Source organism: Pleurodeles waltl, chromosome 11, assembly GCF_031143425.1.
Source record: "Pleurodeles waltl isolate 20211129_DDA chromosome 11, aPleWal1.hap1.20221129, whole genome shotgun sequence".
In the NCBI taxonomy this organism is placed as follows: Eukaryota; Metazoa; Chordata; class Amphibia; order Caudata; family Salamandridae; genus Pleurodeles; species Pleurodeles waltl.
The window spans coordinates 725,703,390-725,730,471 of NC_090450.1; positions in this window are offsets into that span (position 1 = coordinate 725,703,390).

Sequence of the window (27,082 nt, forward strand, 5' to 3'; positions counted from 1 at the left end):
TTCCACAACAATAAAGCTTTATAAAAGTGATGTCACAACAAGACAGGCATTGGCACAACTAAACTAAAAGACTGCCCACCAATGTTAGACATGTTGGCTCTGCCAATGCTTATTTTCATGTTTTCCATAATCTTGACAAAACTGGTTAGTGGTTTTCCATTATAAATATGTTTGGGAAACACTAGCATGCATCAAAATACTTTACTAAATGATGTTTCTAAGAAATGGTACCTAAACTTTCATAGTAGTTTAGCAAAACATTTTTTTCCACTTGCATTTTATTCTGAAAGAAAATAATTGTCAATCTTGCTTTCAAGTTTCTGCAAATACTTGGATCTAATCAGGAGCATTCTGAGAGCATAATACTTAACGCCATATTCTTCAATTTTGCAAACGTGTGTGCACACTTTTTTACTGGAACCACTGGGATGTGCTTGCTAATCTATTCAGTGCTTATGACTATTGATGAGGAGCCCCTGGAAGAGAAGGATACATTACTGTAGGAGGCTGGCCTGGCTTATAGTGGGTACCCTTTGGTACTTACTCCCTTGTGCCAGGTACAGTTATCCCTTATTAGTAAAATAGAGGTGTTTCTAGCAGCTTAGACTGATAGAAGGTAGCTATGGCAAAGCAGCTCAGGCTGAACTAGGAGACATGCAAAGCTCCGACAATACCACTTACATCATATGCACAATATCGTAAGAAAACTCAATACACAGAGTTACTAAAAATAAAGGTACTTTATTTTTATGACAATATGCCACAAGTATCTCAGTGAGTACCTGTAGGAGGCTGGACTGGCTTGTAGTGAGTACCAAGGGGTACTTACACCTTGCACCAGGCCCAGGTATCCCTTATTAGTGTATAGGGTGTCTAGCAGCTTAGGCTGATAGATAATGGGAGCTTAGCAGAGCAGCTTAGGCTGAACTAGGAGACGCGTGAAGCTCCTACAGTACCACTAGTGTCACTTGCATAATATCATAAGAAAACACAATACACAGATATACTAAAAATAAAGGTACTTTATTTTTATGACAATATGCCAAAGTATCTCAGTGAGTACCCTCAGTATGAGGATAGCAAATATACACAAGATATATGTACACAATGCCAAAAATATGCAGTATAGTCTTAGAAAACAGTGCAAACAATGTATAGTTACAATGGGATGCAATGGGGACACATAGGGATAGGGGCAACACAAACCATATACTCCAAAAGTGGAATGCGAACCACGAATGGACCCCAAACCTATGTGACCTTGTAGAGGGTCGCTGGGACTGTAAGAAAACAGTGAGGGTTAGAAAAATGGCCCACCCCAAGACCCTGAAAAGTGAGTGCAAAGTGCACTAAAGCTCCCCAAAGGACATAGAAGTCGTGATAGGGGAATTCTGCAGGAAAGACACAAACCAGCAATGCAACAACAATGGATTTCCAGTCGAGGGTACCTGTGGAACAAGGGGACCAAGTCCAAAAGTCACAAGCAAGTCGGAGATGGGCAGATGCCCAGGAAATGCCAGCTGTGGGTGCAAAGAAGCTGCTACTGGACAGTGGAAGCTGAGGATTCTGCAGGAACCCCAAGGGCTAGAGACTTCCCCTTTGGAGGATGGATCCCCCACGCCGTGGAGAGTCGTGCAGAAGTGCTTTCCTGAAGAAAGACCGCCAACAAGCCTTGCTAGCTGCAAATTGTGCGGTTAGGGTTTGTGGATGCTGCTGTGGCCCAGGAGGGACCAGGATGTCGCCAATTGTGTCTGGGGACAGAGGGGGTGTCGAGCAAGACAAGGAACCCTCTCAGAAGCAGGCAGCACCCGCAGAAGTGCCGGAACAGGCACTACGAAGAGGAGTGAAACGGTGCTCACCCGAAGTGCACAAAGGAGTCCCACGCCGCCGGAGGACAACTTAGAAAGTCGTGCAATGCAAGTTAGAGTGCCGTGGACCCAGGCTTGGCTGTGCACAAAGGATTTCCGCCGGAAGTGCACAGAGGCCAGAGTAGCTGCAAAAGACGCAGTTCCCAGCAATGCAGTCTGGCGTGGGGAGGCAAGGACTTACCTCCACCAAACTTGGACTGAAGAGTCCCTGGACTGTGGGAGTCACTTGGACAGAGATGCTGGATTCAAGGGACCTCACTCGTCATGCTGAGAGGAGACCCAGGGTACCGGTGATGCAGTTCTTTGGTGCCTGCGGTAGCAGGGGGAAGATTCCGTCGACCCACGGGAGATTTCTTCGGAGCTTCTAGTGCAGAGAGGAGGCAGACTACCCCCACAGCATGCACCACCAGGAAAACAGTCGAGAAGGCGGCAGGATCAGCGTTACAGAGTTGCAGTAGTCGTCTTAGCTACTTTGTTGCAGTTTTGCAGGCTTCCAGCGCGGTCAGCAGTCAATTCCTTGGCAGAAGGTGAAGAGAGAGATGCAGAGGAACTCTGATGAGCTCTTGCATTCGTTATCTAAGAAATTCCCCAAAGCAGAGACCCTAAATAGCCAGAAAAGAGGGTTTGGCTACTTAGGAGAGAGGATAGGCTAGCAACACCTGAAGGAGCCTATCAGAAGGAGTCTCTGACGTCACCTGCTGGCCCTGGCCACTCAGAGCAGTCCAGTGTGCCAGCAGCACCTCTGTTTCCAAGATGGCAGAGGTCTGGAGCACACTGGAGGAGCTCTGGGCACTTCCCAGGGGAGGTGCAGGTCAGGGGAGTGGTCACTCCCCTTCCCTTTGTCCAGTTTCGCGCCAGAGCAGGGCTGAGGGGTCCCTGAACCGGTGTAGGCTGGCTTATGCAGAAATGGGCACCATCTGTGCCCATGAAAGCATTTCCAGAGACTGGGGGAGGCTACTCCTCCCCTGCCTTAACACCTTTTTCCAAAGGGAGAGGGTGTAACACCCTCTCTCTGAGGAAGTCCTTTGTTCTGCCTTCCTGGGCCAAGCCTGGCTGGACCCCAGGAGGGCAGAAACCTGTCTGAGGGGTTGGCAGCAGCAGCAGCTGCAGTGAAACCCCTGAAAAGGCAGATTGGCAGTACCCGGGTCTGAGCTACAGACCCGTGGGATCATGGGATTGTGCCAACAATGCCAGGATGGCATAGAGGGGGCAATTCCATGATCTTAGACATGTTACATGGCCATATTCGGAGTTACCATTGTGAAGCTACACATAGGTATTGACCTATGTGTAGTGCACACGTGTAATGGTGTCCCCGCACTCACAAAGTCCGGGGAATTTGCCCTGAACAATGTGGGAGCACCTTGGCTAGTGCCAGGGTGCCCACACACTAAGTAACTTTGCACCTAACCTTTACTAAGTAAAGGTTAGACATATAGGTGACTTATAAGTTACTTAAGTGCAGTGAAAATGGCTGTGAAATAATGTGTGCATTATTTCACTCAGGCTGCAGTGGCAGGCCTGTGTACGAATTGTCAGAGCTCCCTATGGGTGGCAAAAGAAATGCTGCAGCCCATAGGGATCTCCTGGAACCCCAAAACCCTGGGTACCTCAGTACCATATACTAGGGAATTATAAGGGTGTTCCAGTATGCCAATGTGAATTAGTGAAATTGGTCACTAGCCTGTTAGTGACAATTTGGAAATAAATGAGAGAGCATAACCACTGAGGTTCTGGATAGCAGAGCCTCAGTGAGACAGTTAGTCATAACACAGGTAACACATTCAGGCACACTTATGAGCACTGGGGGCCTGGCTGGCAGGGTCCCAGTGACACATACAACTAAAACAACATATATACAGTGAAAAATGGGGGTAACATGCCAGGCAAGATGGTACTTTCCTACACAACCCCCCCCCCCAAACGAAGGACAATAAGATTATTCATTACCTGATGGGTCTTCATTGTCTAAGTGGAAATATCTGGAGAGTCCACCTGCGTTGGAGTGGGTACTCCCAGGTCTATGTTCCACTGTATAGTCCATTCCCTGTAGGGATATGGACCACCTCAACAATTTAGGATTTTCACCTTTCATTTGTTTTAGCCAAAGTAGAGGTTTGTGGTCTGTCTGAACAATGAAGTGAGTGCCAAACAGGTATGGCCTCAACTTCTTCAGAGCCCAGACCACAGCAAAGGCCTCCCTCTCTATGGCAGACCAACGCTTTTCTCTAGGGGTCAACCTCCTACTAATAAAAGCAACAGGTTGATCCTGGCCCTCAGAATTAAGTTGTGATAGGACTGCCCCTACTCCTAATTCAGATGCATCAGTCGGGACATAGAATTTTTTAGAGTAACAAGGGCTTTTCAGGACAGGTGCAGAGCACATGGCCTGCTTCAGCTCCTCAAAAGCTTTCTGACAGTTTGCTGTCCATAATACCTTCTTAGGTATTTTCTTGGATGTGAGGTCATTAAGAGGTGCTGCAATGGAGCCATAGTTCTTAATGAACCTCCTATAGTACCCAGTGAGGCCTAAAAAGGCTCTCACCTGAGTCTGAGTAGTAGGGGGAACCCAATCAATGATTGTTTGGATTTTCCCTTGAAGTGGTGCAATCTGTTCCCCACCAACCAGGTGTCCCAGGTAAACCACCTTCCCCTGCCCTATCTGGCACTTTGAAGCCTTGATAGTGAGGCCTGCCCTTTGCAGGGCCTCTAAAACTTTCCATAGGTGGACCAGGTGATCATCCCAGCTGGAGCTAAAGACAGCTATATCGTCCAAATATGCTGCACTGAAAGCTTCCAGCCCTTGCAGGACTGTGTTCACCAACCTCTGAAAAGTGGCAGGTGCATTTTTCAATCCAAAAGGCATTACTGTGAATTGGTAATGGCCTCCAATGGTAGAAAATGCAGTTTTAGCTTTAGCATCTTCTGATAATTTGATCTGCCAATACCCTGCAGTCAAATCAAAAGTGCTTAGATACTTGGCAGATGCCAGTGTATCTATGAGCTCATCTGCCCTGGGTATAGGGTGAGCATCAGTTTTGGTTACCTGGTTGAGACCTCTATAGTCTACACAAAACCGCATTTCCTTCTTTCCATCCTTGGAATGAGGTTTTGGTACAAGTACCACAGGAGAAGCCCATGGACTTTCAGAGTGCTCAACCACTCCCAGTTCTAACATTTTCAGCACCTCTTGCTTTATGCAGTCTCTGACATGGTCAGGCTGCCTATAGATCTTACTTTTGACAGGCAAGCTGTCTCCAGTATCTATAGTGTGCTCACACCAAGAAGTGGTACCTGGCACAGTAGAGAAGAGTTCAGAAAACTGACCCAGGAGATTAATGCAGTGGTCTTTCTGCTCAGCAGTGAGACAATCTGCTAGTACAACACCTTCCACTAGAGCATCTTGTTCTGTGGAAGAGAAGAGATCAGGGAGAGGATCACTGTCTTCTTCCTGTCCCTCATCAGTTGCCATGAGCAGGGTGAGATCAGCCCTGTCATAGTACGGTTTCAGGCGATTGACATGGAGCACCCTAAGGGGACTCCTGGTAGTGCCTAAGTCAACTAAGTAGGTGACTTCACCCTTCTTTTCAACAATTGTGTGGGGTCCACTCCATTTATCTTGGAGTGCTCTTGGGGCCACAGGCTCTAAGACCCACACTTTCTGCCCTGGTTGGTACTGAACCAAAACAGCCTTCTGGTCATGCCATTGCTTTTGGAGCTCTTGGCTGGCCTGAGGGTTTTTACTGGCCTTTTTCATGTACTCAGCCATCCTTGATCTGAGGCCAAGTACATAGTCCACTATGTCTTGCTTTGGAGCTTTTAAAGGTTGTTCCCAACCTTCCTTAACAAGTGTTAGGGGACCTCTCATAGGGTGACCAAAAAGAAGTTCAAAGGGGCTGAAGCCCACTCCTTTTTGGGGTACCGCCCTGTAAGCAAAAAGGAGGCATGGTAAAAGGATATCCCATCTCCTGCGGAGTTTTTCAGGGAGTCCCATAATCATGCCTTTGAGAGTTTTGTTAAATCTCTCCACCAGTCCATTTGTTTGTGGATGATAGGGTGTGGTGAACTTGTATGTCACACCACACTCCTTCCACATGGCCTTTAAGTATGCAGACATGAAATTGCTTCCCCTGCCTGATACCACCTCTTTTGGGAAGCCCACCCTGGAAAAGATTCCTAGGAGGGCCTTTGCCACTGCAGGAGCTGTAGTGGTCCTTAGAGGAATTGCTTCAGGGTATCTGTGGCATGGTCCACTACCACCAAGATAAACCTATTGCCTGAAGCAGTAGGAGGGTCAAGGGGGCCAACTATGTCAACCCCTACCCTTTCAAAGGGAACCCCAACCACAGGCAGTGGAATAAGGGGTGCCTTTGGAGTGCCACCTGTCTTGCCACTGGCTTGACAGGTTTCACAGGACTTACAAAAATCTTTTGTGTCCTCAGACATTCTAGGCCAATGAAACAAGGGAACAAGCCTGTCCCAAGTTTTCATTTGCCCCAAATGTCCAGCTAAGGGAATGTTGTGAGCAAGAGTTAGGAGGAACTTTCTGTACTCCTGAGGAATCACCAATCTCCTGGCAGCTCCAGGTTTTGGATCCCTTGCTTCAGTGTACAAGAGGTTGTCCTCCCAGTAAACTCTGTGAGAGTCACTGACATCCCCATTTGCTTGTTTGACAGCTTGCTGCCTTAGACCCTCTAGTGTGGGACAGGTCTGCTGTGCCACACTCAGCTCCTCCCTGGCAGGCCCCCCTTCACCCAAAAGCTCAGCAGTGTCTGCTTCCAGCTCCTCTGGTGTAGGTTCTGCACAGGGTGGAAATTCTTCTTCCTCAGAAGTAGAATCCACTGTAGAGGGAGGGATAGTAGGTAGTGCTTTACTTCTACTAGCCCTAGCTTTAGGGAGCACTTGGTCCATTCTTCCAGGCTCCAAGTCACCCTGTCCTTTTTGCTTTTTGGCCTGAGCCCTGGTCAAAGCAAAAATATGCCCTGGAATGCCCAGCATTGCTGCATGAGCCTCCAACTCCACTTCTCCCCAAGCTGATGTCTCTAAATCATTCCCTAGTAGACAGTCTACAGGTAAATCTGAGGCAACCACAACTTTCTTGGGGCCAGTAACCCCCCCCCCCAGTTGAGATTCACAACAGCCATGGGGTGGCTAAGGGTGTTGTTGTGAGCATCGGTTACTTGGTACTGGTGACCAAGTAGGTGTTGTTCAGGGTGGACCAGTTTCTCTATTACCATTGTAACACTGGCACCAGTGTCCCTGTAGGCCTGAACCTCAACACCATTTATTAGGGGTAGTTGCTTGTACTTATCCATGTTAAGGGGACAAGCAACCAAGGTGGCTAAATCAATAGCCCCTCAGAGACTAACACAGCCTCTGTGGTCTCCCTAATCAGACCAACCCCAACTAAGTTACCAATAGTGATCCCAGCTACTCCCTTGGGTTGGCTATTAGTAGGTTTGCTCCCACCACCACTGCTATTAGTAGGGACACTAGGTATAGCAGTAGGGGTTGTAGTGGTAGGAGGCTTGGTGCTTTTCTTTGGACAACTGGGATCTGTTGTCCAATGGCCTTTTATTTTACATAAATAGCACCATGGTTTCTTTTCTTTGTTTTGATTGGAAGAGGATTTGGGCCCACCACCCCCACCAGAGTGTTTTTGTGGGCCTGATGAAGACTCATTTTTAGATTTGTCCCCACCCTTGTCAGAAGGCTTACCATCCTTCTTCTTATTGCCATCTTTGTCACCCCTGTATGAACTTTCCTGTTCACCCTTGTTCTGACCCATTTGTCTGCCTTCTTTCCCAATTCATGGGGAGAGGTCAGATCAGAGTCCACCAAGTACTGGTGCAACAAATCAGACACATAATTATTAAGAATATGCTCTCTCAGGATCAAGTTATACAGGCTTTCATAATCAGTAACTTTACTGCCATGTAACCACCCCTCCAAGGCCTTCACTGAATGGTCAACAAAATCAACCCAGTCTTGTGAAGACTCCTTTTTGGTCTCTCTGAACTTCATCCTGTACTGTTCAGTGGTTAAGCCATAACTATCCAGGAGTGCATTCTTAAGAACTGTAAAATTATTGGCATCACTTTCTTTCACAGTAAGGAGCCTATCACTACCCTTTCCACTAAATGATAGCCATAGGATAGCAGCCCACTGCCTTTGAGGGACATCCTGTACAACACAGGCCCTCTCAAGTGCAGCAAACCACTTGTTAATGTCCTCCCCCTCCTTATAAGGGGGAACTATCTTGTGCAGATTCCTAGAATCATGTTCTCTTGCAGGATGACTATTGGGAATACTGCTGCTGCCACCATGGGTTTCTAAACCCAATTTCTGTCTTTCCCTTTCCACTTCTAAGGACTGTCTCTCCAAATCCAGCTGTTGCTTCTTGAGCTCCAGTCTGGTTTGTTCCACTCTCAATCTATTGAGCTCCCTTTCTAACAATCTGTCATCAGGGTGGGTGGGAGGGACATTCCTTGAAACAGAAGTATGGTGAGAATGAACAGAAGGAGACCCATCCCTTACAGAAGGCATCCTAACAGCTTGGTTAACAGAAACATCACTTCTACTATGGTGAGAAGGAATACTCTTGCTATGATGTGAGACAACACTATCAGTTTGGTGTGACTCTACTTCAGTACCAACTATGCTAGGCTGTCTAGTAATGGGCAGGCTAGGAAGTTTCTGTCCTGAATCTTTTTCTAGGGGAGTCCCTGGATCAGATTGGGAACCATTAACTACTTTTTCAACAGATTGGGCACCTCTGGCCTTATCCTGTTCTATAAGCATGTTAACCAACAGTTCTCTGGGGGGAATCTTCCCTACACTCAAACCTCTATCTATGCAGAGACTCCTTGCTCCTTTCCAGCTAATGTGATCATAAGCAAGTTTGGACAGATCAACAGTTTGGCCTGTGCCAGACATTTTAGACAGTGTTCAAGTGATAGAAAAAGTGAGAAAAAGTTTTTCAGAACTTTTGGAAAGACAGAAAAAAAACACTTTTACAACTTTTTAAGAACTTTTAGAAAGTTTAGAGGTACTTTTCAGCACTTAGAAAAGAGTGAAAAGAGGAAATGCAAAACTTTTTGGATAGGTGTACATACACTGAACTTGTTTTGTATATTTTTCTCTTATGAAAAGTACAGTGACAAAAGTGGTAAGTAGTTGCAAAGTACTTATCCTACCGCTGCACAACCAATGTAGGAGGCTGGCCTGGCTTGTAGTGAGTACCAAGGGGTACTTACACCTTGCACCAGGCCCAGATATCCCTTATTAGTGTATAGGGTGTCTAGCAGCTTAGGCTGATAGATAATGGTAGCTAAGCAGAGCAGCTTAGGCTGAACTAGGAGACGAGTGAAGCTCCTACAGTACCACTAGTGTCACTTGCACAATATCATAAGAAAACACAATACACAGATATACTAAAAATAAAGGTACTTTATTTTTATGACAACATGCCAAAGTATCTCAGTGAGTACCCTCAGTATGAGGATAGCAAATATACACAAGATATGTGTACACAATACCAAAAATATGCAGTATAGTCTTAGAAAACAGTGCAAACAATGTATAGTTACAATAGGATGCAATGAGGACACATAGGGATAGGGGCAACACAAACCATATACTCCAAAAGTGGAATGCGAACCACGAATGGACCCCAAACCTGTGACCTTGTAGAGGGTCGCTGGGACTGTAAGAAAACAGTGAGGGTTAGAAAAATGGCCCACCTCAAGACCCTGAAAAGTGAGTGCAAAGTGCACTAAAGTTCCCCAAAGGACATAGAAGTCGTGATAAGGGAATTCTGCAGGAAAGACACAAACCAGCAATGCAACAACGATGGATTTCCAGTCGAGGGTACCTGTGGAACAAGGGGACCAAGTCCAAAAGTCACAAGCAAGTCGGAGATGGGCAGATGCCCAGGAAATGCCAGCTGTGGGTGCAAAGAAGCTGCTACTGGACAGTAGAAGCTGAGTGTAGGAGGCTGGACTGGCTTGTAGTGAGTACCAAGGGGTACTTGCACTTTGCACCAGGCCCAGTTATCCCTTATTAGTGTATAGGGTGTCTAGCAGCTTAGGCTGATAGATAATGGTAGCTTAGCAGAGCAGCTTAGGCTGAACTAGGAGACGTGTGAAGCTACTACAGTACCACCTAGTGTCATATGCACAATATCATAAGAAAACACAATACACAGTTATACTAAAAATAAAGGTACTTTATTTTTATGACAATATGCCAAAGTATCTTAGAGTGTACCCTCAGTGAGAGGATAGGAAATATACACAAGATATATATACACAATAGCAAAAATATGCAGTATAGTCTTAGAAAACAGTGCAAACAATGTATAGTTACAATAGGATGCAATGGGGAAACATAGGGATAGGGGCAACACAAACCATATACTCCAAAAGTGGAATGCAAACCACGAATGGACCCCAAACCTATGTGACCTTGTAGAGGGTCGCTGGGACTATTAGAAAATAGTGAGAGTTAGAAAAATAACCCTCCCCAAGACCCTGAAAAGTGAGTGCAAAGTGCACTAAAGTTCCCCTAAGGACAAAAGAGTTGTGTTAGAGGAATAATGCAGGAAAGACACAAACCAGCAATGCAACAACTGTGGATTTCCAATCTAGGGTACCTGTGGAACAAGGGGACCAAGTCCAAAAGTCACAAGTAAGTCGGAGATGGGCAGATGCCCAGGAAATGCCAGCTGCGGGTGCAAAGAAGCTTCGACTGGACAGAAGAAGCTGAGGTTTCTGCAGGAACGAAAAGGGCTAGAGACTTCCCCTTTGGTGGACGGATCCCTCTCGCCTTGGAGAGTCGTGCAGAAGTGTTTTCCCGCCGAAAGAACGCCAACAAGCCTTGCTAGCCGCAAATCGTGCGTTTGGCGTTTTTGGACGCTGCTGGGGCCCAGGAGGGACCAGGAGGTCGAGAATTGGACCTTAAGAGAGAGGGGACGTCGAGCAAGACAAAGAGCCCTCACTGAAGCAGGTAGCACCCGGAAAAGTGCCAGAAACAGGCACTACGAGGATGCGTGAAACGGTGCTCGCCGCAGTTGCACAAAGGAGTCCCACGTCGCCGGAGACCAACTTAGAAAGTCGTGCAATGCAGGTTAGAGTGCTGTGGACCCAGGCTTGGATGTGCACACAGGATTTCCGCCGGAAGTGCACATGGGCCGGAGTAGCTGCAAAGTCGCGGTTCCCAGCAATGCAGCCCAGCGAGGTGAGGCAAGGACTTACCTCCACCAAACTTGGGCTGAAGAGTCACTGGACTGTGTGGGTCACTTGGACAGAGTCGCTGGATTCGAGGGACCTCGCTCGTCGTGCTGAGAGGAGACCCAAGGGACCGGTAATGCAGCTTTTTGGTGCCTGCGGTTGCAGGGGGAAGATTCCGTCGACCCACGGGAGATTTCTTCGGAGCTTCTGGTGCAGAGAGGAGGCAGGCTACCCCCACAGCATGCACAAGCAGGAAAACAGTCGAGAAGGCGGCAGGATCAGCGTTACAGAGTTGCAGTAGTTGTCTTTGCTACTATGTTGCAGGTTTGCAGCCTTCCAGCGCGGTCAGCAGTCGATTCCTTATCAGAAGGTGAAGAGAGAGATGCAGAGGAACTCGGCTAGCTCATGCATTCGTTATCTAAAGTTTCCCCAGAGACAGAGACCCTAAATAGCCAGAAAAGAGGGTTTGGCTACCTAGGAGAGAGGATAGGCTACTAACACCTGAAGGAGCCTATCATCAGGAGTCTCTGACGTCACCTGGTGGCACTGGCCACTCAGAGCAGTCCAGTGTGCCAGCAGCACCTCTGTTTCCAAGATGGCAGAGGTCTGGAGCACACTGGAGGAGCTCTGGACACCTCCCAGGGGAGGTGCAGGTCAGGGGAGTGGTCACTCCCCTTTCCTGTGTCCAGTTTCGCGCCAGAGCAGGGGCTTGTAGGAAAGTACCATCTTGCCTGGCATGTTACCCCCATTTTTCTAAGGGGTCCCTGAACCGGTGTAGACTGGCTTATGCAGAATTGGACACATCTGTGCCCAAGAAAGCATTTCCAGAGGCTGGGGGAGGCTACTCCTCCCCTGCCTTCACACCATTTTCCAAAGGGAGAGGGTGTCACACCCTCTCTCAGAGGAAGTTCTTTGTTCTGCCATCCTGGGCCAGGCCTGGCTGGACCCCAGGAGGGCAGCTGCCTGTCTGAGGGGTTGGCAGCAGCAGCAGCTGCAGTGAAACCCCAGGAAGGGCAGTTTGGCAGTACCAGGGTCTGTGCTACAGACCACTGGGATCATGGGATTGTGCCAACTATGCCAGGATGGCATAGAGGGGGCAATTCCATGATCATAGACATGTTACATGGCCATATTCGGAGTTACCATGGTGAAGCTACATATAGGTAGTGACCTATATGTAGTGCACGCGTGTAATGGTGTCCCCGCACTCACAAAGTTCAGGGAATTGGCTCTGAACAATGTGGGGGCACCTTGGCTAGTGCCAGGGTGCCCTCACACTAAGTAACTTTGCACCTAACCTTTACCAGGTAAAGGTTAGACATATAGGTGACTTATAAGTTACTTAAGTGCAGTGTAAAATGGCTGTGAAATAACGTGGATGTTATTTCACTCAGGCTGCAGTGGCAGGCCTGTGTAAGAATTGTCAGAGCTCCCTATGGGTGGCAAAAGAAATGCTGCAGCCCATAGGGATCTCCTGGAACCCCAATACCCTGGGTACCTCAGTACCATATACTAGGGAATTATAAGGGTGTTCCAGTAAGCCAATGTAAATTGGTAAAAATGGTCACTAGCCTGTTAGTGACAATTTGAAAGTAATGAGAGAGCATAACCACTGAGGTTCTGGTTAGCAGAGCCTCAGTGAGACAGTTAGGCAACACACAGGGAACATATACATGCACACCTATGAGCATTGGGGCCCTGTGTGACAGGGTCCCAGTGACACATACATATAGGCCACAAACCTATGAGCACTGGGGTCCTGACCAGCAGGATCCCAGTGACACATAACAAACATACTGAAAACATAGGCCCTCATTCTGACCTTGGCGGTCTTTTCGCAAGACCGCCGAGTTACCGCCGCGGTGAAGACCGCCGACCGCGGCGGTATGCCGCTGTGCGTATTCCGACCGCTGGGAGCGTTCCGCCGGGAAACCGCCAGCAGCCACACTGGCGGTCGGCGGGAAAGTGGAGACTGGTCAACCTCCACCGCCACGCCAGCAGAACACCGCCCACAGAATTACGACCCACATATCTGTGTGGTGGTCTTCTGTTGGCGGTGTTCTGTTGGCGGTCACCTCCCCATGGCTCCCGTCGCCTCCCGGAGGACCAACACACAAGGTAGGTTGATCGTCCGTTAGGGGAGGGGGTGGGGGGGTGTTGTGTGATGTGTGCGCGCATGGGGGTGTGCGTGTGAGTGTGTAGAGGGGGTGTGTGAGTGCGTGTATGCGGGCGGGGGGTGCTGCTGTGTCTATGGGTAATGTGTGCAGTTCGGCGGGTGCGCATGTCTGCATGTATGTGTGCGGGTATGTGTCCCCGTTGTGTATGTGTGTGTGTAGGGGGTGTGTGCATGTCGGGGTGCATGTATGTGCATGTCGGGGGTGGGGAGGGGGTTCGTACCACCTCTGGGTGGTGGCAGGGGGGTGGAGGGTGTGGGGGGAGGACTCGTGGGGGGTAGTGGGGGGTGGGGGAGACCCCTATCAGTGCCAGGGAAGGAATTCCCTGGCCCCGATAGTGCCTACCGCCATGGTTCGCATGGCGGTTCCCGACCGCCAGAAACCGTGGCGGTAAGCAGGGTCATGATACCGTTGCCGGTCTTGGGACGACCGCCGGGCCGGAGTGCGCAAACTCCAGCCCGGCGGTCATGACCGCCGTGGCGGTCGGAGTGGGGAAGTGGCAGTCGATCGCGGCGGTGACCGCCGCGGTCAGAATGCCATTTTTTTGACCGCTGGTCTGTTCGCGGTCCGACCGCCGCCTCTCCGCCGACCGCCAAGGTCAGAATGAGGGCCATAGTGTTTTCACTATGAGCACTGAGGCCTGGCTAGCAGGATCCCAGTGAGACAGTGAAAACAGTGACAAACACCCTGACATACACTCACAAACAGGCCAAAAGTGGGGGTAACAAGACTAGAAAGAGGCTACCTTCTCAAACAACCCCCCCCAAACGAAGGACAATAAGGCTAACCTTGGCCAGTTGAGACTTTATTGTCTAAGTGGTGATAAGTAGAGAGTAGCTCTGCAATAGACTGGTTACTCCCTTTATCATCCACTATATGGTTACTTCCCTGTGGGGATGTAAACCACCCTGTTTGAAGTTTTTTAGCTAAGCAACAATGTGAAGGTGTATTTTCAGAGTTTCTATCAGTAAGTTTTAGTTTAGAGCAGTGGGAATTGTCCACTGAACCTATTTGTAGTGATGGAAATGCCAGACAGGGATGCTGTCTCAGAAAAGCCATAGCTGGGCAAAAACTTTGTCCATATGGCTGGAAGAGAGAACAGGGATGCTGTTTCTCTTGGGTTGGAGCAGGGCAGGGATGCTGTCCTATCAGCTCCACACTAGGGCAGGGATGCTGTCCTAAGTGTTGTGAGGCAGTGCAGAGTTTCTGCACTAAAGTTTCTCTGGGGGGGTTGGAGGGATGCTCCATGTTAACTAAAATGGTGCTCTTTTTCTCACCAATGTTAGTTATCCCACAGAGAGGTACTTCCACCTCAGGGAGTACAGTTTTGCCAACTGATGATTCCCTTGGAACAGGTGCCACCCCAGGAGAGGTTTCTCCCACCACAGGAATGGTATCCTGAATGGTAGGGTGGTTAGGGGATACTGTGATACCCTTTTTACCTGTTGATGGAGAGGGTTCCTGAGTTTTCAGGCCTTCTCTCCTTTGCTTTTTCATTTCAGTAGAAATGAGAGGGAACAATTCCTCAGGGATGCCCAGCATGGCTGCATGGGCATAAAACTCTACATCAGCCCAACATGAGGCCTCTAGGTCATTGTGAGAAGGTAGCCTCTTTCTAGCCTTGTTACCCCCACTTTTGTGGGGAATTGTTCCCTCTCATTTCTACTGAAATGAAAAAGCAAAGGAGAGAAGGCCTGAAAACTCAGGATCCCTCTCCATCAACAGGTAAAAAGGGTATCACAGTATCCCCTATCCACCCTACCATTCAGGATACCATTCCTGTGGTGGGAGAAACCATTCCTCAGCTGGCAAAGCTGTACTCCCTGAGGTAGAAGTACCTCTCTGTGGGATAACTAACAGTGGTGAGAAAAAGAGCACCATTTTAGTTAACATGGAGCATCCCTCCAACCCTCCCAGAGAAACTTTAGTGCAGAAACTCTGCACTGCCTCACAACACTTAGGACAGCATCCCTGCCCTAGTGTGGAGCTCATAGGACAGCATCCCTGCCCTGCTCCAACTCAAGAGAAACAGCATCCCTGTTCTCTCGTCCAGCCATATGGACAAAGTTTTTGCCCAGCTATGGCTTTACTGAGACAGCATCCCTGTCTGGCATTTTCATCACTACAAATAGGTTCAGTGGACAATTCCCACTGCTCTAAACTAAAACTTACTGATAGAAACTCTGAAAATACATCTTCACATTGTTGCTTAGCTAAAAAACTTCAAACAGGGTGGTTTACATCCCCACAGGGAAGTAACCATATAGTGGATGATAAAGGGAGTAACCAGTCTATTGCAGAGCTACTCTCTACTTATCACCACTTAGACAATAAAGTCTCAACTGGCCAAGGTTAGCCTTATTGTCCTTCGTTTGGGGGGGGTTGTGTGAGAAAGTAGCCTCTTTCTAGCCTTGTTACCCCCACTTTTGGCCTGTTTGTGAGTGTATGTCAGGGTGTTTTCACTGTCTCACTGGGATCCTGCTAGCCAGGGCCCAGTGCTCATAGTGAAAACCCTATGTTTTCAGTATGTTTGTTATGTGTCACTGGGACCCTGCTAGTCAGGACCCCAGTGCTCATAAGTTTGTGACCTATAGGTATGTGTTCCCTGTGTGATGCCTAACTGTCTCACTGAGGCTCTGCTATCCAGAACCTCAGTGGTTATGCTCTCTCATTTCTTTCAAATTGTCACTAACAGGCTAGTGACCAATTTTACCAATTTACATTGGCTTACTGGAACACCCTTATAATTCCCTAGTATATGGTACTAAGGTACCCAGGGTATTGGGGTTCCAGGAGATCCCTATGGGCTGCAGCATTTCTTTTGCCACCCATAGGGAGCTCTGACAATTCTTACACAGGCCTGCCACTGCAGCCTGAGTGAAATAACGTCCACGTTATTTCACAGCCATTTTACACTGCACTTAAGTAACTTATAAGTCACCTATATGTCTCACCTTTACCTGGTAAAGGTTAGGTGCAAAGTTACTTAGTGTGAGGGCACCCTGGCACTAGCCAAGGTGCCCCCACATTGTTCAGGGCCAATTCCCCAGACTTTGTGAGTGCGGGGACACCATTACACGCGTGCACTACATATAGGTCACTACCTATATGTAGCTTCACAATGGTAACACCGAATATGGCCATGTAAGACGTCTAAGATCATGGAATTGCCCCCTCTATGCCATACTGGCATTGTTGGCACAATTCCATGACCCCAGTGGTCTGTAGCACAGACCCTGGTACTGCCAAACTGCCTTTCCTGGGGTTTCACTGCAGCTGCTGCTGCTGCCAACCCCTCAGACAGGTTTCTGCCCCACTGGGGTCAAGCCAGGCTTGTCCCAGGATGGCAGAACAAAGGACTTCCTCTGAGAGAGGGTGTTACACCCTCTCCCTTTGGAAAATGGTGTGAAGGCAGGGGAGGAGTAGCCTCCCCCAGCCTCTGGAAATGCTTTCTTGGGCACAGATGTGCCCAATTCTGCATAAGCCAGTCTACACCGGTTCAGGGGACCCCTTAGCCCTGCTCTGGCGCGAAACTGGACAAAGGAAAGGGGAGTGACCACTCCCCTGACCTGCACCTCCCCTGGGAGGTGTCCAGAGCTCCTCCAGAGTGCTCCAGACCTCTGCCATCTTCGAAACAGAGGTGCTGCTGGCACACTGGACTGCTCTGAGTGGCCAGTGCCACCAGGTGACATCAGAGACTCCTTCTGATAGGCTCCTTCAGGTGTTAGTAGCCTATCCTCTCTCCTAGGTAGCCAAACCCTCTTTTCTGGCTATTTAGGGTCTCTGTCTCTGGGGAAACTTCAGATAACGAATGCAAGAGCTCATCAGAGTTCCTCTGCATCTCTCTCTTCACCTTCTGCCAAGGAATCGACTGCTGACCGCGCTGGAAGCCTGCAAAACTGCAACATAGTAGCAAAGACGACTACTGCAACTCTGTAACGCTGATCCTGCCGCCTTCTCGACTGTTTTCCTGGTGGTGCATGCTGTGGGGGTAGTCTGCCTCCTCTCTGCACTAGAAGCTCTGAAGAAATCTCCCGTGGGTCGACGGAATCTTCCCCCTGCAACCGCAGGCACCAAAAAGCTGCATTACCGGTCCCTTGGGTCTCCTCTCAGCACGATGAGCGAGGTCCCTTGAATCCAGCAACTCTGTCCAAGTGACTCCCACAGTACAGTGACTCTTCAGTCCAAGTTTGGTGGAGGTAAGTCCTTGCCTCCCCACGCCAGACTGCATTGTTGGAAACCGCGTCTTTTGCAACTACTCCGGCCCCTGTGCACTTCCGGCGGAAATCCTTTGTGCACAGCCAAGTCTGGGTCCACGGCACTCTAACCTGCATTGCACGACTTTCTAAGTTAGTCTCCGGCGATGTGGGACTCCTTTGTGTAACTTCGGGTGAGCACCGTTTCACGCATCCTCGTAGTGCCGGTTTCTGGCACTTCTCTGGGTGCTACCTGCTGCTGAGAGGGCTCCTTGTCTTGCTCGACGTCCCCTCTCTCTCCTGACGCAATTTGCGACATCCTGGTCCCTCCTGGGCCACAGCAGCATCCAAAAACGCTTACCGCACGATTTGCAGCTAGCAAGGCTTGCTGGCGGTCTTTCGGCGGGAAAACACTTCTGCACGACTCTCGAAGGCAAGAGGGATCCGTCCTCCAAAGGGGAAGTCTCTAGCCCTTTGCATTCCTGCAGAAACCTCAGCTTCTTCTGTCCAGTAGAAGCTTCTTTGCATCCACAGCTGGCATTTCCTGGGCATATGCCCATCTCCGACTTGCTTGTGACTTTTGGACTTGGTCCCCTTGTTCCACAGGTACCCTAGATTGGAAATCCACCGTTGTTGCATTGTTGGGTTGTGTCTTTCCTGCATTATTCCTCTATCACGACTTCTTTGTCTTTGGGGGAACTTTAGTGCACTTTGCACTCACTTTTCAGGGTCTTGGGGAGGGCTAATTTTCTAACTCTCACTATTTTCTAATAGTCCCAGCGACCCTCTACAAGGTCACATAGGTTTGGGGTCCATTTGTGGTTCGCATTCCACTTTTGGAGTATATGGTTTGTGTTGCCCCTATCCCTATGTGTCCCCATTGCATCCTATTGTAACTATACATTGTTTGCACTGTTTTCTAAGACTATACTGCATATTTTTGGTATTGTGTACATATATCTTGTGTATATTTCCTATCCTCTCACTGAGGGTACACTCTAAGAGACTTTGGCATATTGTCATAAAAATAAAGTACCTTTATTTTTAGTATAACTGTGTATTGTGTTTTCTTATGATATTGTGCAAGTGACACTTGTGGTACTGTAGTAGCTTCACACGTCTCCTAGTTCAGCCTAAGCTGCTCTGCTAAGCTACCATTATCTATCAGCCTAAGCTGCTAGACACCCTATACACTAATAAGGGATAACTGGGCCTGGTGCAAGGTACAAGTACCCCTTGGTACTCACTAAAAGCCAGTCCAGCCTCCTACACCAAGGTGTAGCAGATAAATTGCTGGCCAACCCCTGGCTTGCTCAAGGGCAGGTCAGAGTATGAATTACATGATTGAATCAATAACTTATTTGATACTTGTAGGGCACTTTCAACCTAGGGCTTTGTGGCACTGGGACGTTCTGGAGTGTTAATTGGGCAAAAGAGTCTACAGGATTAACAGAAACTGGAAGATTTCAGCAACTTAAAAACCTAGCATAGTTCTCTTGCTATCAGTTTGGTAGTCCTAAATAACGAGAGTTGGCTTAGTCCAATTTAGCTAGAATAGCTGCTCCCAACAACAAAGCATGACATTTCTGAGGGATCCTGAGCAAGATGTTCTCAATCTCTTCTGATGAAAACATGCAGTGGTCACTGGATTTACTTGCCTGCTCACTTGACAGCTGCTTATTGAAATTTGGCTGCACCACATATAATATTCTTTAGTGTCAATCTCGACAAAATATGGGGGTTTCAAGGTAAAGGAAATACCTCCACCCCTGTCATTTCATTCACTGCATTAAAATTAAAATGGGATAGAAACCAACGGGTCACTTGAATAACTGCAACACTGTGGTCTTTCAAATGCAACCACTTTATAAGTGCCTTATAATCTAACAATGTGAGTTAGTCCTCGACTAAATAATGCCCTCATTTATACTGATTGGGTTATTCTGATGAGAACAGTAACTGCATTTACCAGGGTTTCGGAATTACAAGCTCTTATTTTTCTCATAGAGATTTCGACTGAACTCTCCAAGTGGAAATCAACACGGAACTCCAGATTCCTTCATTTGTAATCCCTTTTATTATCCCCACCCCCATATTTACAAGAATTTCTGGTAACAGTAAATTCAGTGTAGGAGAAGTCACGCCTACTATGAATGATTCATAATCAAAAGAGCACAGACCGAAATATACCATCAGGCATTTTGTAACACAAAATGTAGAGTTGAAAGACAGAACACATACCATCCTCACACCTCCAAAATATTGTGTAAGAGATTAAGGCCAGTGGATATTTTGAAGAACCAACTATTGAGTCGCCTAGCTACATCAAGGGCTGTCTAAGGTCGAAATGAACACACATTAGTAGAAGAAAAAGGCTTATCATACCTGAGATCACCAACTTGGGACAGGTATGTTAATCAGAAGAGCAAGGTCATCACCCCCAAGATTGTGGCAAGCTTCATCATTGAGAATTCCCACGATCAGACTCATAAGAGTCCAGGTGGAGTACAACCACCAAATGGCGGGTGCAAACGTTTTTTGTTAACGTCCCAAAAGAAATAATTTCTTCTGTTGTCATATAGAGCACAGCTAAAAGAGTGTTCCATAGTCCAATCCAAATTTTTTAATCGGCACTCAATGATAACTTTGTGATGGGTGAAAGTTAACATCAAATCTATGCGCTATCCAAAGTCCATATATGATTGTCTTTCTTAAAGGTTAAGCTAATTTCTCTTAACTCGGTGAAAAGGGATGTGCCCCTGTTGTCACACACTAAAATCAAGCAATACCAGGTTTTTTACATATGTAGAGTTCATCAACTGTTTAAATTACGTACTGAAATGTAATAATGCTATTAATAAATGTATGGCCACTTACAATGTCCTTCTAAAAAATGTAACGGAATGTTACCTATAAGATAGCTCATGGCCACACGCGACATGATTGTGCTTGAAAAAAAGCTCTTAACACTCTTTCAATCTAACAGTGAATGGGGCTGCTTACTATCGTTTAGAAAAAAACAAACACAAGGGTATGTGTAAGCAACAAAAAAATGCGGAAACGGGACGCTGAATGCGTTATTACATACTTATATCCAAATAGCAGGTAGATACTGAGATGATGAGCTGAACGAGCAGCTTACATCGTCATGGGCAGTCATCCCTGCCATTTGCTGCCTTCTTGTTTGCTCCAGCGATAGACTCCAGTTCTTTGGTGCCTGCAGTAGCAGGGGGAAGATTCAGTCGACCCACGGGAGATTTCTTCGGAGCTTCTAGTGCAGAGAGGAGGCAGACTACCCCCACAGCATGCACCACCAGGAAAACAGTCGAGAAGGCGGCAGGATCAGCGTTACAGAGTTGCAGTAGTCGTCTTAGCTACTTTGTTGCAGTTTTGCAGGCTTCCAGCGCAGTCAGCAGTCGATTCCTTGGCAGAAGGTGAAGAGAGAGATGCAGAGGAACTCTGATGAGCTCTTGCATTCGTTATCTAAGGAATTCCCCAAAGCAGAGACCCTAAATAGCCAGAAAAGAGGGTTTGGCTACTTAGGAGAGAGGATAGGCTAGCAACACCTGAAGGAGCCTATCAGAAGGAGTCTCTGATGTCACCTGCTGGCCCGGGCCACTCAGAGCAGTCCAGTGTGCCAGCAGCACCTCTGTTTCCAAGATGGCAGAGGTCTGGAGCACACTGGAGGAGCTCTGGGCACCTCCCAGGGGAGGTGCAGGTCAGGGGAGTGGTCACTCCCCTTCCCTTTCTCCAGTTTCGCGCCAGAGCAGGGCTGAGGGGTCCCTGAACCGGTGTAGACTGGCTTATGCAGAAATGAGCACCATCTGTGCCCATGAAAGCATTTCCAGAGGCAAGGGAGCCTACTCCTCCCCTGCCTTAACACCTTTTTCCAAAGGGAGAGGGTGTAACACCCTCTCTCTGAGGAACTCCTTTGTTCTGCCTTCCTGGGCCAAGCCTGGCTGGACCCCAGGAGGGCAGAAACCTGTCTGAGGGGTTGGCAGCAGCAGCAGCTGCAGTGAAACCCCTGAAAAGGCAGTTTGGCAGTACCCGGGTCTGAGCTACAGACCAGTGGGATCATGGGATTGTGCCAACAATGCCAGGATGGCATCGAGGGGGCAATTCCATGATCTTAGACATGTTACATGGCCATATTCGGAGTTACCATTGTGAAGCTACACATAGGTATTGACCTATGTGTAGTGCACGCGTGTAATGGTGTCCCCGCACTCACAAAGTCCGGGGAATTTGCCCTGAACAATGTGGGAGCACCTTGGCTAGTGCCAGGGTGCCCACACACTAAGTAACTTTGCACCTAACCTTTACTAAGTAAAGGTTAGACATATAGGTGACTTATAAGTTACTTAAGTGCAGTGAAAATGGCTGTGAAATAATGTGTGCATTATTTCACTCAGGCTGCAGTGGCAGGCCTGTGTACGAATTGTCAGAGCTCCCTATGGGTGGCAAAAGAAATGCTGCAGCCCATAGGGATCTCCTGGAACCCCAATACCCTGGGTTCCTCAGTACCTATACTAGGGAATTATAAGGGTGTTCCAGTATGCCAATGTGAATTGGTGAAATTGGTCACTAGCCTGTTAGTGACAATTTGGAAAGAAATGAGAGAGCATAACCACTGAGGTTCTGGATAGCAGAGCCTCAGTGAGACAGTTAGTCATAACACAGGTAACACATTGAGGCACACTTATGAGCAATGGGGCCCTGGCTGGCACGGTCCCAGTGACACATACAACTAAAACAACATATATACAGTGAAAAATGGGGGTAACTTGCCTACAGTACCCTCAGTAAGAAGGTAAGTAATATACACAAATTATATGTACCCAAACCCAAAACAGGTAAGTAAGAGTCAGAAAATTGATGCAAACAGTGTAGAATTACAATAGGTTGCAATAGGTGAACATAGGTCTAGGGGCAACACAAACCATATACTCCAAAAGTGGAATGCGAATCACGAATGGACCCCAGACCGATGGGAGCTTGTAGAGGGTCTCTGGGACTGTAAGAAAACAGTCAGGGTGTCCAAGATACCCCACCCCAAGACCCTGAAAAGTAGGAGTAAAGTACACCCACTACCCCAAAAGAGCACAATAGTCGTAATAGGGGGATTCTGCAAGAACAACAAACACCAGCAAGGCACTGAAGGTGGATTCCTGGACCTGAGACAAGGGGACCAAGTCCAAGAGTCGCAATCGTGTCCAGGGGGGGCAGGAGCCCCAGAAAACCCTGGATGAAGGTGCAAGGAAGCTGCCTCCGGGTGGAAGAAGCTTGGAGTTTTGCAACAACGAAGAGGACTAGGAACTTCTCCTTTGGAAGGAAGGTGTCCCACGTCGCGATGAGGGTTGCAGAAGTGTTCCCACGCAGAAATACCACAAACAAGCCTTGCTAGCCTCAAGGGTTGCTATAGAGGTTTTTGGGCGCTGCTGGGGACCAGAAAGGACCAGGATGTCGCCCCTTGGAGGAGGAGACAGAGGGGGCGCTGAGCAACTCAGAGAGCCCCCACAGAAGCAGGCAGCACCAGCAGAAGTACCCAAACAGGCACTTGAAAGATTTGTGAACCGGAGCTGGCTCAGAGTCACAAAGGAGGGTCCCACGACGCCGGAGGCCAACTTAGAGGGTTTAGAACTGCAGGACGGAGTGCTGTGAACCCAGGCTAGGCTGTGCACGAAGGAAATTCTGGAAGAGTGCACAGGAGCCGGAGCAACTGCAAATCACGCAGTACACAGGTTTGCAGTCTAGCGTGGGGAGGCAAGGACTTACCTCCGCCAAACTTGGACTGGAGTATCACTGGACTGTGGGAGTCTCTTGGATAGAGTTCCTGTGTTCCAAGGACCATGCTCATCAGGATGAGAGGGGACCCAGAGGACTGGTGATGCAGTCTTTTGGTGCCTGCATTAGCAGGGGGGAAAATTTCATCGACCCACAGGAGATTTCTTCTTGGCTTCCAGTGCAGGGTGAAGGCAGGTGACCCCCAGAGCATGCACCACCAGGAAACAGTCCAGAAAGCTGGCAGGATGAGGCGCTACAATGTTGCTGGTAGTCGTCTTGCTACCTTGTTGCGGTTTTGCAGGCGTCCTGGAGCAGTCAGCGGTCGATCCTTGGTAGAAGTCGAAGAGGGAGATGCAGAGGAACTCTGGTGAGCTCTTGCATTCGTTATCTGAAGAATTCCCCAGAGGAGAGACCCTAAATAGCTAGAAAAGGAGGTTTGGCTACCAAGAAAGGAGGATTGGCTACCAAGAGAGGTAAGAGCCTATCAGAGGAGGTCTCTGACGTCACCTGCTGGCACTGGCCACTCAGAGCAGACCAGTGTGCCCCCAACACCTCTGTTTCCAAGATGGCAGAGGTCTGGGACACACTGGAGGAGCTCTGGGGGAGGTACTGGTCAGGGGAGTGGTCACACCCCTTTCCTTTGTCCAGTTTCACGCCAAAGCAGGGCTGGGGGATCCCTGAACCGGTGTAGACTGGCTTATGCAGAGATGGGTGCCATCTGTGCCCATCAAAGCATTTCCAGAGGCTGGGGGAGACTACTCCTCCCCAGCCCTTCACACCTATTTCCAAAGGGAGAGGGTGTAACACCCTCTCTCAGAGGAAATCCTTTGTTCTGCCTTCCTGGGCCAGGGCTGCCTGGACCCCAGGAGGGCAGAAACCTCTCTAAGGGGTTGGCAGCAGCAGCAGCTGCAGTGGAAACCCCGGAAAGGCAGTTTGGCAGTACCCGGGTTCTGTGCTAGAGACCCGGGGGATCATGGAATTGTCCCCCCCAACATCAGAATGGTATTGGGGTGAGAATTCCATGATCTTAGACATGTTACATGGCCATGTTCGGAGTTACCATTGTGACGCTATACATAGGTAGTGACCTATGTATAGTGCACGCGTGTAATGGTGTCCCCGCACTCACAAAGTCCGGAGAATTTGCCCTGAACGATGTGGGGGCACCTTGGCTAGTGCCAGGGTGCCCACACACTAAGTAACTTGGCACCCATCCTTCACCAGGTGAAGGTTAGACATATAGGTTACTTAAGTGCAGTGGTAAATGGCTGTGAAATAACATGGACGTTATTTCACTCAGGCTGCACTGGCAGGCCTGTGTAAGAATTGTCAGATCTCCCTATTGGTGGCAAAATAAATGCTGCAGCCTATAGGGATCTCCTGGAACCCCAATACCCTGGGTACCTAAGTACCATATACAAGGAAATTATATGGGTGTACCAGTGTGCCAATGAGAATTGGTAAATTTAGTCACTAGCCTGCAGTGACAAATTTAGAAAGCAGAGAGAGCATAAACACTGAGGTTCTGGTTAGCAGAGCCTCAGTGATACAGTTAGGCACCACACAGGGAACACATACAGGGCACATACTATGAGCACTGGGGTCCTGCCTAGCAGCATCCCAGGACACAGGGGCTAAAACATACATACATACGGTGAAAATGGGGGGTAACATGACAGGCAAGATGGTACTTTCCTACAATTACTTACCTGTAAATCCTAGTTCTCTTCCAGGGGAATTCTCATCAAATTTATAAGCAACCTGCCCGCCTCCCCGGACAAATGTCTAGATGTACAGCAGTTTAATCTTCTATTCTACTCCTCTTATCACTGTAAAAAAGAACTGACCTAACTGTAACTCAACTGTCACCTCTCTCTCACCACTGAGGCATGGGATACCGGAGGTTCTCAGGGCCTTAAGGGCAAGGTGCCAGTTTTTTGTTCTGCTATATTAATTTGGATGCAGCCTATTGGCTAATAATGCCTTTGTCTTTTCATTGCAGTTTTTCTCTCTATAGAAGTTTGCTAATGCATTTAATGTCCCTTTTCTGCTTCATAGACATTTTTTTATACCGGTTGAAGTGTTTTATTAAAGAAAAACTTTACAAAAATACAGAATTTTTAGCATGTTTGTCAACATAGACTGCATGATTACATAGACACATGCATATTATATATATACACACACACATTTATATAAATATATATATATATATATATATATATTTATTTATTTTTTTTACACACTTTTATGCTTATATATACATTTAATGTATATACATGTGTGTTTATATATGCCCCGGGGTCCCCGCACATGGGCTGGAATATTCAATGCTTATGACTGTTGATGAGGATCCCCTTGAAGAGAACTGATGTGATGGACAATATGACCAGCGCATTTAAGGAAACAAGACTCGAAGAATTGGCATATAAAATACATAAATACAGCTGAACAGTCTTAAAAGCAATGTGGTTATTGCTGAAATAATTAACAGTGAATAATTAATTGGCATTATTGGCTTATTTGTTGCATGAGATTTTAATTCTGGTGGGTTATAGTTAGGACCTAGTTTCTATAGAAAAAGGTTTTCTTGTCATGCCTGTATATATGGCACAGCTTAAGGAATCTTCACAGTGCTCCAAAAAAAGTGTGCCCAAGACCCCGACCAAGCTGGAAGAACCCAAAGGTGGATCCTGGCAGAAAAAGACCTGCAACAGAAGGGGACCAAGTCCAGTTTGTGATGGAGTGTCCGGCTGTGGCAGGAGCCACTACCCACCCTTCTGTGGATGCAGGACCAGGTCGACGGGGGACGAAGAAGACCAGCTGTGCAGCACAGGAGCTAAAGAGGTGCAGGAAGACTGCCTTAGCCTACTTGATATAGTTACTGGAATAACTCTAACTATAACAGCTAAATGTCTATGGTTTTGTGCATTTAAAATGTGACCCGGACTATAACGTCCCTGTAACCTCTGGTGTTCTAAGTGAATTTCTATGTTTTTAAAAATTCTATTTCCTAACTAAAACGTCCTTGTAACCTTTGAATGAATATATATATATATATATATATATATATATATATACACACACACACACACACACATATATACACACACACACACACACACACACACACACATCTATATATACTCTGACACACACATATGCCCACACCTGGTAAAGCCTGGGAGTGCCCTGACCAAACTCCTGCAGTGTCCCTGGTGGCTAGAACACGGACTGCGCCAGTGCCCTGCCACCTGGTGTCTCCCATTGCCTCTGCTACACTCTAATACACTGAGCTGACCTTTGAACCCACATCCTTTCACCTGGTGCCTTCCAATGTGTTTTGCTGGCCTGCTGTGCTGTACTTCAAGTACCTGTGCATCCTGTATATTGTCTGTTTCCATCTGTGAAGAGTCTCGTAGCATAGCATATCTTTTAGGGTTTGATAGCATTATGTCAAGGGGCAGCTGCTGGCAGTTGAGCCGACTTTTAATATGTTTGTGGATGTCTGATGGCAGGCATGTGAATGTCGGCATCTGATGATTTGATGGTCTGAATGGGCGGCTGTTAGTGGTGTGTGGGTATCTGATGTGTGTGTGTGTGTGTGCCTGTTGACCTGATTATGTTTGTGGCTGCTTGATGGTGTGTACGGGCTTCTGATAATATGGTTAAATGTGGGTATTTGATTAATGTGTGTGGGAGCGTAATGGTGTTTGCGTGAGTGTCCGAGTCTGAGAACGTATGATGATGGCAGTGTGGGTGTCCAATGGTGGATGCATGGTAACTTGATGTTGACTGTGACTGCTAATATATGGTGGTGTTTCTAATGA